Source organism: Symphalangus syndactylus, chromosome 2 (assembly GCF_028878055.3).
Source record: "Symphalangus syndactylus isolate Jambi chromosome 2, NHGRI_mSymSyn1-v2.1_pri, whole genome shotgun sequence".
Lineage (NCBI taxonomy): Eukaryota > Metazoa > Chordata > Mammalia > Primates > Hylobatidae > Symphalangus > Symphalangus syndactylus.
In genome coordinates this window covers 18,436,270-18,443,168 of record NC_072424.2, presented here as the reverse complement: position 1 = coordinate 18,443,168, position 6,899 = coordinate 18,436,270, and the positions used below count along the sequence as shown (strand labels likewise).

Here is a 6,899-nt window from a genome sequence, read left to right as displayed (position 1 = left end):
ACCAGAATTACTTTTCTGATTCCTTCTCATTTGGGTAGACTATTTCAGTGGAAAAATCTGGAACTCAAGGGCTGCTGTTCAGGTTCTTTTGTCCCACAGGGTGATCCCTTGATGTGGTGCATTCTCCCTTTTCCTAGGGTTGGGCTTCCTAGAGAGCCAGACTGCAAGGGCTGTTATTGCTCTTCTAGAAACAGTACAAATTTCAAATCAAGCTGCAGTTACTTCTTGGAAACAGCGAACAAGTTGTTTTCAGTTGGTTACTTTCTTAATTCCATAATAGCATTTACAACATAATTACTGTTGTTCTTCAGGGCTTGGACTGCCTTTGCTCTTGACATATTTGCTTGTGACATGACCAGTTCCATGCCCTTGACTTCCACACCTGTTTTATCAACTTCTTCCTCTTCACTCTCCTCTTGTACAGTTGGGGTCTGTGTTGTTTCTTAAATGTTTGAGATAGATTTACCTTGAACTGTGAATTTCTCAGCAGCTGCTAGCTGTGCTTGTTGAGATAAATCTTCATTTTTGGTTCCCCCCAAAACTATGTAGGTATCCAAAGCAGGGCTCTTGTAGACATCTGGTTTTGTGATGACAAAGAGGATATTCTTAGATTTCCAGATAGTGACTCTAGTAACCCCTGTAACCTGTCGAAGACCCAGTTTGGACATAGCCTTCTGTGCTTTCTTTTCACTCTGACTCTGTTTTGCTTTACTGACTGGTTCTTCATTAATTTCAGCTGCTGCTGCCAGCTGGGCTTGTTGTGTGGTTGTCTGTGTGGAATCCTGTTCCATCACTGTCAGATTCTGTTCCAGACCCTCTGATTCATCACTGTCAGATTCTGCTCCAGACCCTCCGTCAGTCTGGGGCTGCGTCAACTCCTGTTCTGTAGCAGGGATGGTTCCTGTGGCTTTGCCGGACATTTTGCGCAGGGAATGCAGAACGCTTTGCCCACTTTTTGATGGGATTATTTGTTTTTCTCCTTGCTGATTTGAGTTTCTTGTAGATTATGGATATTAGTCAAAATATTGTTGGATGCATAGTTTGCAAATATTTTCTACCATTCTGCGGGTTGTCTGTTTACTCTGCTGATTATTTATTTTGCTGTACAGAAGCTTTTTAGTTTAATCAGGTCCCATTTATTTATTTTTGCTTTTGTTGCATTTGCTTTTGGGGTCTTAGTCATAAACTCTTTGTCTAGGCCAATGTCTAGAAGAGTTTTTCCTAGGTTTTCTTCTAGGATTTTTTATAATTTCAGGTCTTAGATTTAAGTCTTTAATCCATGTTGAGATGATTTTTTATATGGTGAGAGATAAGAATCCAGTTTCATTCTTCTACATATGGCTATCCAGTTTCCCCAGCACCATTTACTGAACAGGGTGTCCTTTCCCTAATTTATGTTTTTGTATACTTTGTTGCAGATCAGTTGGTTGTAAGTATCTGGCTTTGTTTCTGGGTTCTCTGTACTGTTCCATTGGTCTATGTGTATACTTTTGTGCCAGTACCATGCTGTTTTGGCTACTATAGCCTTGTAGTATAATTTAAGTTGGATAATGTGATGCCTCCAGATTTGTTCTTTTTGCTTAGGATTGCTTTGGCTATTTAGGCTTTTTTTTGGTTCTATATGAATTTTAGAATTGTCTTTTTCTAATTCTGTGAACAGTCATGTTGGTATTTTGATAGAAATTGCATTAATCTGTAGATTGCTTTGGGAAGTATGGTTATTTTTATGATATAAATTCTTCCAGTCCACAAGCATGACATGTATTTCCATTTGTGTCACTGTGATTTCTTTCAGCAGTGTTTTGTAGTTCTCCTTATATAGATCTTTCACCTCCTTGGTTAAGTATATTCCTAGGTATTTTATTTTATTTTTTTGTAGCTATTGTAAAGGAGATTGAGTTCTTGATTTGAGTCTCAGCTTGATTGTTGTCAGTATATAGTAGTGCTACTGATTTGTGTACGTTGATTTTGTAATCTGAGACTTTACTGAATTCATTGATCAAATCTAGAAGTCTTTTGGAGGAGACTTTAGGGTTTTCTAGATATATGATTATATTATTGGAAAACATAGATAGTTTGACTTCCTCTTTTCCAATTTGGAGACCCTTTATTTCTTTCCCTTGCTTGATTGCGCTGGCTAGGATTTCCTTCCTCTACATCTTTGCCATCACTTGTTATTTTCAGTCTTTTTAATTTTAGCCATTCTAGTGGGTGCATATTGGTGTTTCACTGTGATTTTTATTTGTATTTCCATGATGACTAATGATACAGAGCATTTTTTCATGTGCTTATTTGCCATCCATGTCTTCTTTGGCAAAATGTCTATTCAAGTATTTTGCCTATTTGTCTTATTATTGAATTGTAAGCATTTTTTATGTACTTTGGATAGATGTAAGTTTTGCAAATATTTTTGCAAAAAGAGTTTTTTGAAGAGTAAAATGTTTATATTTTTGATGGAGTCCAATTTATCAAAAAAAAAAGTTCCTGCTTTTTGTGTCTTACTGAAGAAATCTTTGCCTAACCCAAAGTCATTAAGATTTCCTCCTGTGTATTCCAGAAATTTTATAGTATTAGCCCTCATATTTAGGTCTATAATGCATTTTGAGTTGTTCTTTTCTTTTTTGCTTGTGGATGACCAGTTGCCCCAGGGCCATTTGTTAAAAAGATTTGTTTTAATCCATTGCTGTGGCACCTTTGTTGAAACCCAACTGATCATTTATGTGTGTCTAATTCTGGATAGTATGCTATTTCATTGATGTCTATGTTTATTGTTTCATAACTGCTGCACTATTTTATGACTGAAGTTTAGGAAGATAAGAGAATGAAAAGCTTCAGGCAGCTCAGAAATAAAACTCTAATGAAAGGATGACCAATGGCACCCAAGTGTGTATTTTGGGGCATGCCAAATCACACTGACAATTTGCAGTGAAGAGAATTTCTATTTTGGGATTAAGCCTGCAATTAAGTTTTTCTATAAAGTTGCTTCTAGAATGCTCTGTCACCCTAACTCCCCAGGGGTACCTCTGTATTTAGGGATACCTAAAATAAACCAAACCTTGGACGCTTACTCTGATCTTGTAGATAGGAAATGGCAGAAAGTTAGTGCATGTTGCCCATCAGAGATGGCACGCTAGGTGTTAAATTGCAATCTCTCTGCAGAACAAGTTCTTACCAGCTAAAGATGAGATAACCTTCTTGCTGATATGAAAGGTAAAAATACTTGTTGCTCCGTTTACTGGAAGTTTAGGATCCAATTTTTCTGTCTTTGATTAACAGCAGCATGACCTTGGTTATGAGTCCCTTACCTGAGAGGCATCCCATCTCAGTGGGTAAACAGCATAATTTTGTCTTTATTTGCCACCTGCTGTCTATATAAATAGGTTGAACTCAGGAGCTGAATACAAGGCTGAGTCAGGTCAGAAGGGCATCAGTGTTCACAGCTTAATCTCTTCTCCAGAGCATATCCTCTATTCCAGGAAACAAAGCATGATTTAAAAAATTGGCTCTGGCTTCATTTGGAAACAGAGTGAGAGGGCACAGAGGAAATCATAGTTGGGCACAGAGGAAAGGTGAGTGGGTCACATGATATACTACCTGGCAAATTATCTGCGCCTAGGCTGTCCCCTTCCCCAACATCAGCATGGAAAATGTTCACAACCTTTTTTTTTTGAGACAGAGTCTTGCTCTATCGCCCAGGCTGGAGGACAGTGGCACGATCTCAGCTCACTGCAACCTCTGCCTCCTGGGTTCAAGCAATTCTCCTGCCTCAGCCTCCCCAGTAGCTGGGATTACAGGTGCATGCCACGACGCCCAGCTATTTTTTTTCGTCCTTTTTTTTTTTTTCTTTGAGACAGAATCTTTCTCTGTTGCCAAGGCTGGAGTGCAGTGGCGCGATCTCGGCTCACTACAACCTCCGCCTCCCGGGTTCATGCCATTCTCCTGCCTCAGCCTCCCGAGCAGCTGGGACTACAGGCGCCCACCAACACGCTCAGCTAATTTTTTGTATTTTTAGTACAGACGGGGTTTCACTGTGTTAGCCAGGATGGTCTCGATCTCCTGACCTCGTGATCCACTTGCCTCGGCCTCCCAAAGTCCTGGGATTACAGACATGAGCCACCACGTCCAGCCTTTTTCATACTTTTAGTAGAGATGAGGTTTCACCATGTTGGGCAGGCTGGTCTCGAACTCCTGATCTCAGGTGATCCACCCACCTCAGCCTCCCAAAGTGCTGGGATTACCAGCATGAGCCTCTGTGCCCGACCAACTCCTCTGTGCCCGGCCAACACAACCATTTTCTTATACTTAGTGAAGTTTAGTTGCTTATATTTCAGTTAGATTTTCCGAGCCACAGCTCTCTGTGGGCTGTATGCTCAGTGGATTTTTGTTGACTGGAATTGTTCTAACCACATTTCTTTAATATTAAATCCACTACACAAATTCTACCCTTGTCTTCAAATGGCAACATGGTAGCCCAGTCAACAGGGGCCTTGTTATTTGGAGCAGAGAGCTCCTGGTGGTTGCTGCTCTCCTGACCTAGCTTGTTCAGTCTTCCCAAGGTACGTGTCTGGGAGATAAGAGCTTACCATTCATGAAGAGCATCTTTTGATGTTTATCTCCCCACCCCCACCCTTAATTGTGAAATTAAGACTGGCTATAGTAAAATTAGGAAACATGTTAAAAATCTAGAAAATCATCGTTAAAAAAATCCCCAAGTACTAAATTTATGCTAGAGTATACCTCAAATAATGAATATCTCAAGTGAAAAACAATGTGCAGTATAAGTTTTTCCCCTAAATAAGAAAACTTTGTATAGGGTGTGTGTGTGTGTGTGTGTGTGTGTGTAGGTGTGTGTGTGTGTGTGTGTGTGTGTGTGTATGGTCAGGAGCTCTCCTCTAACACTGATGTTAACTCAAGAATAATAGGTTGATTATTAGCACTGAAATTTAATTTTACAGGTAGGGAAACTAGGGCCCAGAGCGATGAGGTGATCCTCCTAAGGCCTGGAATGGCGAGGTGATTCTCCTAAGGTCCCACAGCCTCGATGTGGCAGTGTCCAGAAAAGCTCAGGTTCAGTGGTACCAATGGTTTTAGTCTTTCTGAGGTGTATTAGGCAGTTTCTTCAGAGAAACAGAACCACTAGGAGATATACATGTATTCTAGGAATTGGTTCACGTGATTATGGAGGCCAAGAAGTCCCATGATCTGCCGTCTGCAAGCTGGAGAACCAGGCAATCCAGTGGTGTAATTCAGTATGAGTCCAAAGGCCTGAGAGACAGGGGAGCTGGTGATGTAAGTCCTGGTCCAAGTCCAAAGGCCCAAGAGCCGGGAGCACTGATGTCCAAGGGCAGAAGAAATTGGACATCCCAGCTTAAGCAGAGAGAGAGAAAATTCATCTTTTGACTGCCTTTTTGTTCTATTTGGGCCCTCAGTGGATTGGAGGATGCCATCCACATTGGTGATGGTGGTCTTTAATGATTCTAAGGTCTCTTCTGGAAACACTCTGACAGACACACTTAGAAATAATGTTTTATCAGCTATCTGGGCATCTCTTAGTCCAGTCAAGTTGGTACATAAAATTAACCATCACAAGGGGTCACCTTATCTAGTATAAATGTGCATGGCATAGGCTTTGTTGTAAACTGTTTCTTTTCGAAAAGCTTTCCTTCTCCTATTAGAATTTTGCAAGTAAGGTGACCAAACATTCTGTCTGCGCAGGACTCACAGGGTCTCTGACTCGGCACTTTAGTGTGAAAACTAGGGAATGTCTGGAAAGGCCAGGATGAGTTGGTCACCCTAGTTTACAGGGGTTTGCATCTATTCACCTGGATGGTTTTGCCACACATTTCCTGGAGACCTGTGGATTCCAGCCCAAGCTACGTGAAAGGAAACAAGACGACTCTATTGTATGGCAAAGAGACAAACTGTGTCTCTCTCTGGGTTATGAGCTCACCTTAACCTAATCCTGCCTGTCCTTCCAGGGCAGCCCCCTCACTTCCTTTACCACCTTCCTGACTACCGTGGTTGTTGTCAAACACCGCGTGGATGGATAGAACTGAATTCTGTACTTACCATTTCACTTTCTGCTATCAAGTACTGTTGACTAAAGCTTCACTTAGAAAGGTTTTATCTTGGCAGAGGTATTTTAAGACCCTTTAGGGATCTTTGTCAGATCCTTGTGTCCCAGGCAGGTTAAGATCACAGACTTTGGAACCAGACAGTCTAAGTTAGAACCCTGATGTTCTGCCGCTGTCTTGGCTGTGTGATCTGGGCAAGTACCATAACCTCTCTGTTTCTTAGTTTGCTTCTATCAAATGGGAATAATAATAGTACCCAACCCATAAGAGTATTGTGAGATTTAACTTAGTTGATATATATAGAGTGTCTAAGGCAGCACTTTGGCTATGATGAATGAGGTCTCAGTAGATTCTTTCTTGGCTGACTGGTTTGAATGCATATTCATGAGGCTAATTCCTTTACCTTTGCTGTCCACGTGCAAGGCGTGCATACTGAAAGTGAATATGGTTGTGGAGAAGATTCCTGGCTGCCCAGGCTGTTAAAGTATTCTGTCTGTGTGGTTCATTAGAATTCTAACTGCAGTGGGGCTTGCCTTGAAATAGAATCTTTAAGCATGAGGCCATGTAATGGTGTCCGCTTGAAGATTACTCTGTATAAGTACACTTTTTCATCTTCTAACTCTCCATTTAATATCAGTAGGTTAGCAATTAAAAATAGTTTAAAAGCACATTAATGATAACTAATTTCAATTCATTGGAATAGATTTTTATCATATTTGATGCATGATGTCAGTTTTATTGCTGAGATAAAAGGTCAACTCTGATAGGTAACTGAAATAGAATATGTGCTTCACAGGAACTTTACCTTTAAGTTGTTATGTATCT

General features: G+C 40.6%; 1 pseudogene; it reads right to left on the bottom strand.

Moving 5' to 3' along the window:
• Positions 1-257: 257 nt before the first annotated feature.
• LOC129461946 (nascent polypeptide-associated complex subunit alpha-like) lies at positions 258-920 on the bottom strand (annotated as a pseudogene).
• Between the last annotated feature and the right edge of the window lie 5,979 nt (positions 921-6,899).